The sequence below is a fragment of the Onychostoma macrolepis genome, chromosome 05, assembly GCF_012432095.1.
Source record: "Onychostoma macrolepis isolate SWU-2019 chromosome 05, ASM1243209v1, whole genome shotgun sequence".
Lineage (NCBI taxonomy): Eukaryota > Metazoa > Chordata > Actinopteri > Cypriniformes > Cyprinidae > Onychostoma > Onychostoma macrolepis.
Window position 1 is genome coordinate 17,897,990 of NC_081159.1, and position 14,314 is coordinate 17,912,303.

The window sequence follows — 14,314 nt, forward strand, 5'->3', positions numbered from 1 at the left end:
GAGAGGGATGAAGGGAGGGCGGGAGGATTACTACAGTTTTCCCGAAGTGATAAACAAGAGAATCTCTGTCATTCTCTCTGAGTCACTTCTGGCCTATGGGAACTGCACACATGTCTGTTTTGACTGGAGGGGACTCTTAATTATTAGACCAAAGACAAAAGAGTATGTGTATGCGCGTTCCCATCTAACTGAATATCTTGTGGGAAGAATGTCTTTATATTATCTTTAGTCTTTTGGGTGTTTGTACGCAAGAAAGTTTCATGCTTCATCTCCAGAGCTGCTCAAAGGGGGCTTCGTTACAGAGGCCCATGAGAACAGTAAGGGAACAGATCAAGTTTGATGTTCTATCCTTCAGCTTTTGCTAGCATCTTATTAAGACTCTTGGGGATCCTTTGCCACCATCTGCTTGTCCAGCAGCAGTGTCTTTGTATGTGTGCCAAGTATGCTGGTATTTGAAACTTTCAGTTATTTTTATGTGTCCATATGTCTTTATGTGTGTTGCGTGTGTGCATATTTGCATATGCTGCGCTGCTCGCATTTGTATTCCGAGCGTTTGAAGATCGACCTCAAAAAACTGTGTGAAACAAAAAACTTTTGCGATGTTGCTTAATAATAAGCTGATAGAGTGAGTGAGAGAGTGACTGAAAGGGTGAGAAAAAGAGAGGTTTAATCAACACTTCTCTGCTTGAATGTGGCAGTGCTATCTCATTCCTCTTCAGAAACAAATCTAATCTCCTTCTGGGCAACCTTCCATTTATGCAAAGCAGTTTTCATTTCTGGAGAATAACAAACTCAAATACGGGATCAGATTGCGTAGAATATTGATGCCGGAGCTCCGAAATAATCAAAATGCATTTTTAATAGGTGATTGTAGGATTTATTCAGTAAGAGGTGCACTTTTCAAATCATTGAGAAGTCGTATTAAATATCTCAGTTTAGGATGAAAATTTTGGATTATTAATGGATAGTTGGAAGTGTTTTTTTTTTTTTCCAATTGTAATTTAGCAAGTTTTTTTTAATTTATGTTGTTTGAACTTTGAACCGTTTTGATATCCATAGACTCTTCTCAGACCCCCACTTGCATAAATTAAAGTATGCCATAATAATATTGGTCTCTCCACATTTTTTTCCCACAGCATCCTTTACAAAAACATTTTGTAATAAATCTTTCATATGTCATATGGTATACTCATATAGTCAGTATTTTTATACTGTATTGTAGCTGTTGATGTTATTATATGAATTGTGAGTTTTAAAATTATTGAAGATATGACCTTCATTTATATTCTGTTGAATATAGATTGTAAAAGTTGGCATGAGTCCCAGTTTCATAGTTTGAAATAACGTAAGAATGAGTGGTGGAAGCAGTGATATATCATTGAAGTGAATTTGAACCGACAAGTTTGTCGCAGAGAAATTTAGTTACAGAACAATGGAGGATTGTGTCTGTCACAGGCTTTTAAATGTCTCGAGGGTTTCGGCATAGAGCTTGTAGAGCTAGTCTGTTTTCTGAAGACGCTCTCTGATCTGAGCACTTATGTAGCATTTCAGTTTGTTTGTTGGTGATGGAAGCCCTGCTGCGTGAGTGTGTGTTTCTGTGTGTGAAGGAGAAGAGGGACTGAGAGTTCATAGGAGATGTGGCTGTCAGATGTTTCCTGCCTTGCATAAAGTAACATTGAGAAGAAAATATTGGGAAGCAAAAAGAATTCATATTGTTTTCTTTCACTTAAATCTCTGTTAAAGTGGTAACTAAAGTAAATCCAAAACTTTATGGCCTGAAACTCATTCAAATGACAAACTGCAGCATTTACAGTATAACCATCTGTCTCTCTGGATGAGTTTGTTTGTGTTGCACTCTTGCTGTTTCACGTATTCTTACAAGGAAAGTTCACCCAAAAAATGTTGTTTTGGACTCCATTGACTTCGACTATGTGGACAAAATTTTAAAAATGTCTTGTTTTGTGTTCCATACAAGAAAGGAAGCCATAAAGGTTTGGAACAATATGAGGGTGAGAGTTTAGGGCCAATATATGAGGCGCCGTATAGGGTTTAAATCAAACGTCACTCACGTAAACATACCTGAAACACTTGAATACACATATGAAACAGTCACACATACATGTATACTATAAGTTCTCAAAGAAATATATGTGAAATGCACGCGCACACACACTCTCCGCACACATACACTGAGACGCGCACAAACACACATAAACTCACCACGCACAAACACACAATCTCTCCCCGAACCTACACTGAGACGCGCACAAACACACAAACTCTCCCCGAACCTACACTGAGATGCGCACAAACTCACCGCGCAAAAACCTACACTGAGACGCGTGCACGAACACACACAAAATCACCGCGCACAAACATACAAACTCTCCCCGAACCTACACTGAGACGCGCAACAAACATGAACAAACTCACCACGCACAAACATACAAACTCTCCCCGAACCTACACTGAGACGCGCAACAAACATGCACAAACTCACCACACAAACACACAAACTCTCAGCGAACATACACTGAGACGCATACAAACTCTCCCTGAACATACACTGAGATGCGCAAACACACACAAACTCACCGTGCACAAACTCTCCCCGAACCTACACTGAGATGCGCACAAACACACACAAACTCACCGCGCACAAACCCACAAACTCTCAGCAAACATACACTGAGACACGCACAAACATACAAACTCTCCGAACCTACACTGAGACGCACACAAACACGCACAAACTCACCGTGCACAAACCCACAAACTCTCAGCAAACATACACTGAGACGCGCACAAACACACAAACTCTTCCCGAACATACACTGAGACGCGTGCACGAACACACAAACTCACCGCACACAAACTCTCCGTGCACATACGCATATGAGACGCGCACAAACACTTGGTATACAGGTGCTGGTCATATAATTAGAATATCATCAAAAAGTTTATTTATTTCACTAATTCCATTCAAAAGTGAAACTTATATATTATATTCATTCATTACACACAGACTGATATATTTCAAATGTTTATTTCTTTTAATTTTGATGATTAGAGCTTACAGCTCATGAAAGTCAAAAATCAGTATCTCAAAATATTAGAATATTTACATTTGAGTTTGAATAAATGACCATCCCTACAGTATAAATTCTGGGTATCTCTTGTTCTTTGAAACCACAATAATGGGGAAGACTGCTGACTTGGCAATGATCCAGAAGACGAACATTGACACCCTCCACAAAGAGGGTAAGTCAAAGAAGGTCATTACTGAAAGGTGTGGCTGTTTACAGAGTGCTGTATCAAAGCATATTAAATGCAAAGTTGACTGGAAGGAAGAATTTGGGTAGGAAAAGGTGCACAAGCAACAGGGATGACCGCAAGCTTGAGAATACAGTCAAGCAAAGCCGATTCAAACACTTGTGAGAGCTTCACAAGGAGAGAACTGAAGCTGGAGTCAGTGCATCAAGAGTCACCACGCTCAGACGCCTTCAGGAAAAGGGCTACCAAGCCACTTCTGAACCAGAGACAACGTCAGAAGCATCTTAACTGGGCTGTGGAGAAAAAGAACTGGACTGTTGCTCAGTGGTCCAAAGTCCTCTTTTCAGATGAAAGTAAATTTTACATTTCATTTGGAAATCAAGGTCCCAGAGTCTGAAGGAAGAGTGGAGAGGCACAGAATCCATGTTGCTTGAAGTCCAGTGTGAAGTTTCCACAGTCAGTGATGATTTGGGCTGCCATGTCATCTGCTGGTGTTGGTCCACTGTGTTTTCTGATGTCCACAGTCAACGCAGCCATCTACCAGGAAATTTTAGAGCACTTCATGCTTCCTTCTGTTGACAAGATTTATGGAGATGCTGATTTCATTTTCCAGCAGGACTTGGCACCTGCCCACACTGCCAAAGGTACCAAAAGCTGGTTCAATGACCATAGTGTTACTGTGCTTGATTGGCCAGCAAACTCGCCTGACCTGAACCCCATAGAGAATCTATGGGGTATTGTCAGAAGGAAGATGAGAGACACCAGACCCAACAATGCAGATGAGCTGAAGGCCACTATCAGAGCAACCTGGGCTCTCATAACACCTGAGCAGTGCCACAGACTGATCGACTCCATGCCACGCCGCATTGCTGCAGTAATTCAGGCAAAAGGAGCCCCAACTAAGTATTGAGTGCTGTACATGCTCATACTTTTCATTTTCATACTTTTCAGTTGGCCAAGATTTATAAAAATCCTTTCTTCGTATTGGTCTTAAGTAATATTCTAATATTTTGAGATACTGATTTTTGACTTTCATGAGCTGTAAGCTCTAATCATCAAAATTAAAAGAAATAAACATTTGAAATATATCAGTCTGTGTGTAATGAATGAATATAATATACAAGTTTCACTTTTTGAATGGAATTAGTGAAATAAATCAACTTTTTGATGATATTCTAATTATATGACCAGCACCTGTATGAGACATGATTCTCAGTGTAAAAGGAAGTCATTTCAGTGTAAATGGATTTGCAGCTTTATTCTCCATAATTGGTAGTAGCGATTTTTAAACAGACTGGTCTTGGACAGAATCAGGGTATATTGCGTCCATTGTTTTGTTTTTTTTTTTTTCCAATATGTTGAGTATTTTATCTCTGCATATGGGCGGGAATGAAACGCCCCTTTCTGCTGATTGGTCATTCAAACATTAAACTGTGCCGTCATCGGTTGTTCCCCAGTTCCGCACAGCATAATAACAGTCCTCCTCTGCTACAGTTGTGTGGATTCTTAACGTGTTTATTGCAACTATATTTCATACATTTCTCATCAGACAACCAGACTAACGAATGGCTACATGGGAGAGCCTAGACAGGGCTGAGCCCACTGTAGGCATATATTCGCTACCTGCACGAGAAATATTTGTTTCCACAGCTACCACCTGGCCTATATCTTTGGCAAAGTGGATCTCTTTTTACCTTTTTATATAGGATTTTTTTTCTAATCATATTAAAGACGTATGTGATCTTTAATGTTGCATTCTTAAATATAGTTACTTAGAATAATGTGACACTATAGGTTGTTACCAAATAAATTAGTGTCAACCAAAGCCATCTTTACACAGGTGGCAAAGAAGCTGCATCTGAAGTTGATTTTCGATGTATTTACAGGTTAATGTTGCCCAGAAGGCATTTACACACCAATTAGCTACTATTGCATAATGTAATGTGCTTAATATTAACAAGTTAGCGCTAAATCTCCATCACCTGTTTTCAAATGGAGTGGCATTTAATACACAGTTCACTGACAAGCTACGCAATGCGCGCTCAGAATCGTAGATTAATTGCCTGCGATATTGAATGTGATATTGCGTAGCTTGTCAGTGAACTACGGTTCTGTGTTGCTCTAAATGTTGCTCTATTTGAAAACAGGTGATGGAGATTTAGCGCTAATCACGGAACCGGCTTTACTGACTAGATGCGCATGACAATCGCATGCAATATATCGTGCAGCCCTAACAGAGGTATAAAATGAATGACAAAATGAAATGATACTTGGAGTATGAATGTAGCCTATTATTGCCAGTAGGTGGCGGAAACTCATTGTGGTAATAAACGAGAGTCATCTATTCAACCGATTCATTCAAAACGCTGATTCATTCTGGAATAAGAATCAAGTGGCTTTCTATAGCTAATAGGTTATTAAATCACTCACTCAACCGATTGGGTCAAAGAGTCATGATCATTCAGGAAGGAAACACCACTCTGTGCCATGAATTGGGAGTCAGTCAGTTCTCAGCGGTTCTGTGTATGTTTGCTTTGTTTGGCAGAGAAAATTAAAACACCATTTTTTTCTTATTTCTCTGTGTGTGCGTGCGTTTCATATATATTTGTTTGAGCAGTTAATAGTATAAATGTATGTGTGACTTTCATATATGTGTATGCAAATGTGTTTACGTGAGTGAAATTTGATTTAAACCCCTATACGGCGCCTCGTACCAATAAGTTTTATTATTATTATTATTGAAGGAATGAATACTTAAGCAAGAATGCATTAAATGAATCAAATGTGGCAGTAAAGACATTTATAATGTCATAAAATATCTCTGTTTTAAATAAATGCTGTTCATTTCTGTTCTTTGCTGTTTGTTTGTATTCACCAAAGAATCCTGAAAATGTATCATGGTTTCCACAAAAATAATATATAAATTGTAGTAATATTTCACAGTGTTACTGTTTTCTTTATCAAATCAATACAGCCTTGGTGAGCATGAGAGATTTCTTTCAAAAACATTAAAAATAATGAGCACCAACCTGTTGAATGCTTGCTTTAGTTTCAGTATATGATCAAAGGTTGAGTTAAATTAGGATAATAGAAAAGGTACTGTGATCACAGGCTTTCCCATCCACATGGGATTAAAGTTCTCTGAAGAACCCAGAGTTGGCGAAAAACAGTAAAAACAATTTTTCTGAGGTTGTGTGCAGAAACAAAGGGTTCAATTCAGGTGATTTAAAAGACAAAGTATATAATGAAACACAAATTTATCTAACCTCCTCCAAGAAAGCTAGTCCCGTTAAAACAAGGCTTTACACGTTGAGCTCTGTAGCTTTGTGTGCATGCGTTTAGAAATAGCATCGCTGCGAGGGACTCTGCAAATTCCAATCCGTTGTACATGTTGAGAACAAAAGGCCTGAGAAGACACTTTTGTTGAGCAGTCTAAGCACTGTTGAAAGGAGCAAGCGTTGATTTGGATGCTGGTGAAAAGAACATGTATGACTGCTAAGCGCTTCCCAGATAAGAAGCTAATCACTTTTGGTAACGGCAAGCGCACAGAGTCTAATCCATCTTTCATCTGGCCTGTTTTCCTTTTTTGTTTAGTTGATGAAAATGCAGAGCTGAGCTGAGTTTCATAGATCCAATGTGGAAATGCCATTCTGCTACTACATGTTTTGACCGTGTTAGGCATGTATCATAGGCCTTGCTGGAAAATGCTAGATCTATTTTGAGGGTGTTTTAAGCCAGACCTCCTCCTCTTGGAGGGATTTTCTGTCTCTCAGGTGGTAAAGTGAGGCGGCCTTTTCAGACTCTGGAATGTTGCACTTGTTCATTTCAAGGCGGGAATTCGGGTGCTCTGTCATTTTTCAGCTTTCAGAACAGGCACTCATGGGGACCACTGGCCTTTCTCACACAGGCTCATCCTGGACCTCCCGTGGGTCATTCACAGGGAGGGCTTTGTCTCTGTGGTGACAGCTGTTAAAATTCTTCCTCAATGCTGTGGAAGTTTTCTCCAAAACCTGCATTCTGGCTATTGTGTGAGATTTTAGCTATATTAAAATATATTTTTATTACTAAAAGGAAAGAACAATTCTCAGCAGATTGCAATAAACAATCTTGACAATTTTAATTGTGTTTCTGAACTGTAAACTGCTTAATTAGCACTTGGTCTAAATGTGGCATTTCGATCTAGAAATAGCTTTTACCCCATCAAAGTAAGTGATTGTGCAGTGACTGTATACTTATAAAGGTCTGTTTTAAAAGGTCTGCCACCTTATCAAGTTAGTGTTAACTCTGTCTGCTGCAGTTGGCAATCATTAGATGTTAATTAGTTTCGGTTCCATTACCTCAATGTCATTAGAGGCATCATTACTGGTTTATATAGTGTTTACTCAGTGTGTAATATCAAAACATGAAAAACTAAAGCTAGAGTGAAAAGAGGTGATTATTAGTGCTGAGTGCAGAGCTTCTTGCTTGAATGAGACTGAGAGTATGAGGTGGTTCTGTAGAAATGTATAATAACTGTCCTCTGAGGCTGTTGGAAACATAGCTGTCAAAGTGAATGTGACATTTATCTCATGTCTTGTTCCTTTCTCTTTGTATGACTAGCTCTTTATTTTCAATGTACAGAGCCATCAAAATGGTTTGAGAAATGCAGTAACTGAGGTAAATTAAACAGGTGTATGTTTATCAAAATATACAAAACTAATTTAGAGAAGTAATTAAAAAATGAATTGCTGTGATTGTGGAATGAGTTTTATTCGTAAATATTAATGCGTTTATATAAAGTTCCTTCCTGTCAATGAGAGACAGGGGAAGTATTGCATAAGACATGCATGCATTTATGCATGTTTCATAATATCATAGTCGTAACCACCACCATCGTGGGTGATTGATTATATTTTTCAGTTTCTGACCTTTCATTTTTTAACAATATGTACTTGGACTCAAGGATGTTGCTATTTTTTCCTATTGCATATTATTTAGGTAATTCATTGATTTTATTTTGAATTTAGTCATTTTGTAAGATACTGTTTTAGATGTTCCATGTGTCTGAATTATTGGTTTCATTTTGAGCAACAAACAAAAGTAAGAAAGACCCTATGAAATCAGATTTATTTTTTTATTTTATTTTTCTTTGTTTAATGATTTAATTAAATGTTAATCATCAAAAAGCATGTCTAATCAATTTAAATCGTTATTAATCATTATTATTATTTAAATCATTAATATTAATAATATGCTTAACTTTTACTGTTTAATGAACCTTTTTTAAATATAAACAAATAAAAATGTAACAATTCCTTTTATTTTCGGCATAAATAAAACATTGATTAAATTGTGTGGTATTACTTCATAAATAATATTGCAGTGAATTGTGATATTGTTCTTATTACTTTAAATACAGTTTATTTCACAAATGTAATACTGTATATGTCTTACATTTAAACCAAACTTTCATTTTGGTGGGTTGTAGTGAAAACCTTTGAGTTTTTGTGTGTATAGATTTATCATCAGACAACTTTGGGGGGCTTTAAAAAGTTTTTTGGGGCAGACCCCACTAAAAGAAGCTTAGCTTCCCTTTCCATGAATCTCAAGTGACGTTCCTGCTTCAACTTACTGCTGTGCGGAGACCTCCACACATTGGTTTCTTATAAGTTGTATGAGTGTGTAATGATTTTTTAATGAGAGGTTGGCTTCTGTTCTGTTCTTTGTGTAGCGCTGCTGCTTCTCTGGTAGTAGAACCCAATCCTGATGTCTTTGCCTTCTCGACCACAGCCTGACATCTGATTGGTCCAGTATCCGTCTGGAATTTTGCTTTCCCTGCTCTTGACCCCACCCTCCCTCTGCCCTGAGGGCGTCAATGAACAACGGCATTCCCTTACACAGCCGCGTGTGCATATGTGTGTGTGTTGCCTATAGTGCTAGAAGGGAAAGGGGAATACGAGTGCTTTTCTTCCTTTTAAACAGACATAAATTTACATAGTCACACCTAATGACGAAAGTTTTTTTCTGGATACGTCTGCATGTTCTGTGTGTATATTAGTTGGGCTTCTATTATTGTTCTCCATGAAGGAAAGACAATCCTTTTCCTCTTGCTCTCTCTTAACATACCTACACGTTCTCTCTCTCTCTCTCTCTCTCTCTCTCTCTCTCTCTCTCTCTCTCTCTCTCTGCTCGCATGGCTTAGATCTTGTGTAAAGGGGAGGATCTGAACTCTGTTTGCAGTGAATGCCCCTGCTGGAGTCTAGTGCTAGCATACACTCACTCTCACTCACACACAAAGCTGCTATTCCCGCTAGAAAGAGAGTGTGTGAATGAAGAAACGGGAAATAGAGAGTTTGGATGTAGCTGGACTGTTACTGGACAGTGGGACGTGTAACTGTTGGCTGTCCATGGTCTGATGAAGTGATGGTGTGAGGTGTTTCTGCACTGTTGAAGTGATTGAGGTAAGGATTACTTTTCATTCTCCCGCCGCTGTTTGTGGATCACTGACAGTGTGAGTGTGTGCAAGTATATGTATATGTATATGTGGACAGGTGAAAACTTACCAGAACTTACCACAAACTAGAGTAAGTGCTTTACTATTTTGAGGGTACCATTCTATTGTTTTGTTACTGTAAAAGTTATCATTCTCATTATAATTGGAAATCTGATATCAGCAGAGACTCTCCTTTTGAAAGTTTTGTATCTGATATACTATAACTGATTTTTTCTAAACTTGTAGAAGGTCTGTGTCTACTAGCACCAGCAGAGAGCAGTTCAGAAATGGAGATCCTATTTCAAATACATTAAGTATAATTTATAAAGAAATCAGTTTTATTAAAAATTGAGTTTGGAATTAATTGCAAATATGATTATTTTTGATTATAAGTACATTTTTAAATAGAGTTTGAAAAGTGTATTTGAAAGACAATTAATGATAGAAATCTGATATAAAGTTTTTTTATTTTATTTTATATCAGCGCCTGATATTTGTTTTATGCATTCTGTTTTAAATAATCACACTAATTGGAATGCACAACATATTAGGCTTAGATATTCAAATTTTAAAATATTCATTCATATCGATCTATGTTGGATATATAGTTCATGTTAATTTCTCCTATTTTTACATTTAGATTATCTATCATTTAACACTCCCTTAAAATTAATCTCAACAAACACAAAATTTTACTAACATTGTTAAATGTAATCTTTGGCAGATTTTAAAGTTAATATACATTTTTCATACTGCACTTTATATTGTTTTGATGCTTATTCGCTTATAGAATTTAAAAAGGTAGATTTTTTTTTAGACTTTAGTGTAAATTTTTATTATTATTGTTATTATTTAACGAAATAGTACAGAATTTTAATGTTGACCATTAATCAATATTACCATAGCCCTGTATACCAGGATGTGCACATGCAAGTCTGTGTCAAACTTGAGTGACATGCTTTCAACATGTTCCTGCACCTAATATGCAAACCAGTTTGTCGACCATTGCAAGGCACTCCATGCAGGACTGCTTTCACAGATCATTGTCGCTCTATTAATAGCCTGAGACAGGGCAGGGAGTGAGGCTGCAGCTGAAGGGAAGGAAGTGGGCCTGGAGAGCACAGGGATTACCAGGGGTCACTGCACTAGAGGCCCCACACCGGCCATTCCCTGGAACCGGGCTTTTTGGGAATGCTAGAGTGATTGGTAGCAGCCATGCTGCAAAAATGAATCACACTGCAATACACCTTTTCTTTGCACGACTACATGTCTTCAGCTAGGTTCTGTGCCCTTACTGTTGTCTAACAGCTGATCCCTAATCTTTGCCTGTCGTACCAGAATAAAACAAAAGAGACAGACAGGAAGCCAGGGACAAAGAACAACAGTCTCTGTGGCATAATGCAATACCGTCACAGCAGTGACAATATGTATGATCAATCACGGTCTGAATAGGCGAAGGTATGAATGGAAATTAATAACTAGATTCTCAGAAAGAGAGACTAGATAAGACAGTCTCATTTCACTTGCAAAACACCCGTCTCGAGCACTTTGTGAGTTTTTTCCTCATGTGAGAGTTATGACCATACATACTCTCTTGGTTTATTCAGTAGGGGACTTTACCTGTGGAATGTTAACTGCCTTCATTTCTCTCCTGTCACACACTCTTTCTCCTCCTGCCGGCGAAACTCTCATTCCCTTCTCCACGCGTCTGTTTCCAGCAGCGCTTCTGTCAGTCACAGCTCAACCTGGTACCCGGCGCTTTGACCCACACCTCTTCTGAAACTTTACTGTGGCTCTGAAGCCTTTGATTGGTCGCGTATCCTGCTCCACTTAGACCCCCTTTACACCTGGTATTAATATGTGCTTCCGGTGACTGCATTACATTTTTACTTTTATCCAAAGTGACTGACACTACCGTTCAAAAGTTTGGGGTCAGTAAAAGAAATGAATACTTCAGCAAGACTGCATTAAATTAATCAAAAGTGAAAGTAACAACTTTTATGGGTTTTACAAATGAATGCTATTTCAAATAAATGCTGTTCTTTTGAACTTTCTATTCGTCAAGAAATCCAACTGTTTTCAAAATTGATAATATGAAATGTTTCTTGAGTCAGCATATTAGAGTTATTTCTGAAGGCTGGAGTAATGGCTGCTGAAAATTCAGTTTTGCCATCACAGGAATACTGTAATACCTACTGTGTGAAAATTGATTTCTCATTGATTTGAGTGTTTACTGCATTTTTGATCAAATAATTGTAGCCTTGGTGAACACAAGACACATTTTCAAAAAAAGATCTTACTGACCCCAACATTTTTAATGGTAGTGTACATTACATTCAAAATATAAAGCATTGCTATTACAAGATCTTTAATCTGTACTCTTTGTTGCAGTTCTTGGCTTTGTATTCTGCTTTCCTAATGTGAGAACAGACACTGCATGCAGTTTTGTGATGTGGTCACTCCATTTAATGAACAGTATCCATTAATGATTTTACTGAAATACATTTCGAATATCTCATTTCACTCCCCACATCCCCCTCCCAGTGTATTTTTCAAGGATGCTTAAACTTTATTTTCTCCTCTTAATTCATTTCTAGTCCTTGTTAGCATCCTTTACTGTGGAAATGTTTTGGAGATGTAATATACATGGTTTTTCTCTGAAATAAAGCATTTTGAGTAGAAGATCAGTTTATTTATTTATTTATTAAATTTGCTGGTTGACTGATGCAACCTAATGGAAGGTGTAAAATAAATCCGCTTAAAAATATCAAGATACTATCCGGATGTGAAGTGCATGTTAATCCTAGGTGGAAATGGGGCCGTAGATTTAGTAGTTTACAAGCCGTAATATGTGTTTACATTTTTGTAGTGTGTTTAGACTTACATTGTTAACGTTGGTCGATGAAGAGAATGTGGAATTTGTCATTCTTCAAAATCACTTCTTGAACTACTTATTTAAGACGTGGCTGGAAAAGGCAGGGTGTGTGTGTGTAAAACAGGATGCACATTGTTCTCTCCTCGTTACAAACAATCAGTTGGTGATCTGATACTTTCATGATTGGTCAAACGGAATCTGTTAATGAACTGCCACTAACACAGAGCTAAGAGTTAAGCCTGGAATACACTACACGACTTTTAAAATCTGAACAGATTTTTAAAACACTAGGCATCATACACTTACCGACTTTGTAAATAGTGACAAAGGAAAACTGGGCATCATACACTACGCGACTGAAGATCATACACTACCAGACTTTAAAGTTGTTCCGATCACAACAAACTCACGCAGAAACGTGCGCCTTGTTGCTAGGAGACGCATGACAAATGAAAACATACTTGTTCTAAAATCGGCTGAAAATGTCAAACATGTTTGATATCCTCTGACTGGATAGAATCAAAGTCTGAAGCTAAAAAATCTGTGACCATCATACACTACGCGATTTTCTGTGGAATTTGTCAGCTGTAATCTGCAGACTGGCTCTGACTTTCCTCAACTAGCATCAACTTGTTCAGACTGTAAAATTGGGGGACAATTGGGGCAAAAATTGCTTGGTGTATTCCAGGCTTTAGTCTCACGTGCACACACACAGACACTGATGATGACAGACAAATCGCATGCTTTATGATGCGCTCTAAACAAATTTCTATCCAAAACTGTGTTTTTTTGTTGTGGTTGATGAACCCCAATTTGGACCAAAAACCAAGGGACATTTTACAAACTTTCCCCAGCAGCTGAAGTGCAGATTGTTTGTCATTGTCATGGTAGCAGCGTGTGAGGGAGGCAGAGGAAGCTCTGGTCGCTGCTGTGATGTGTCATGCTGTGAGTGACGTGTGCTTGACACTTTGACCTGGGCATCCACACACACACACACACAATGCCCAGTGTATTTGTCCTGGCTTGAACAAAACAGGAAAAGACATTCATGCTTGGTTCATTCTCCTCCGCAAATACATATAGCCTTCAACACATATTTCTGACTCAGAGTGCAGACTGTGAATTTAGTCTGCTGTTCCTCAAGGAGTGTTTGTACCTTTTAAAAAAAAAAAAAAAAGTACAGTGGCTTAGGTTTATTTAGGAAAACATACAACGTCTACTTGCCAAACACACACACACACATTATTGTCGCAAACATAGGTACTACTACAAGCACCAGGGACAAGCTCTGACACATGCGTGTTGACATACTTTACATTTTACTGCATACACACACACACACAAAATATTGTGCGAGGTCACAACAGGAAAACTAAAGAATGTGCATCATTTCCACTGGTGCCCTCAGACTTCCTTCATTGTAGACATACAAACACCCAAACAGGCATTCAGTCATACACATAGAGGCATGCGTATGCTATGAGCCGTGACAGTAACAATAGGCTGAGGAAAAAGCATGTTACTATAGTAAAACAAAGGGTATGTTCCAGTCGGCCAGTGAAGTGGCCTCATGAAGTGGATTTCATGGGGTGCTTGACCTTTTCTAGTGAGATTCTAAAACATAGAGAGCATGTATGATTAGTCCGAAGTACACTGTAGATGACATGTTTGACTGAAATTTACATTAAAAAAAG

General features: G+C 38.1%; 1 protein-coding gene across 4 annotated transcripts in view; it reads left to right on the forward strand.

Moving 5' to 3' along the window:
• dab2ipb (DAB2 interacting protein b) overlaps nt 1-14,314 on the forward strand; it is a 159,630-nt gene that overhangs the window by 47,568 nt on the left and 97,748 nt on the right. Inside the window, exon 1 of one of the 4 annotated variants that reach the window (XM_058777511.1) lies at nt 9,581-9,713. The exons of the other annotated variants lie outside the window; for them this stretch is intronic. The gene's annotated coding sequence lies outside the window, so the exon portion shown is untranslated. Of the gene's footprint in view, nt 1-9,580; nt 9,714-14,314 lie in introns of those variants that run through there. 4 annotated transcript variants of the gene reach the window in all.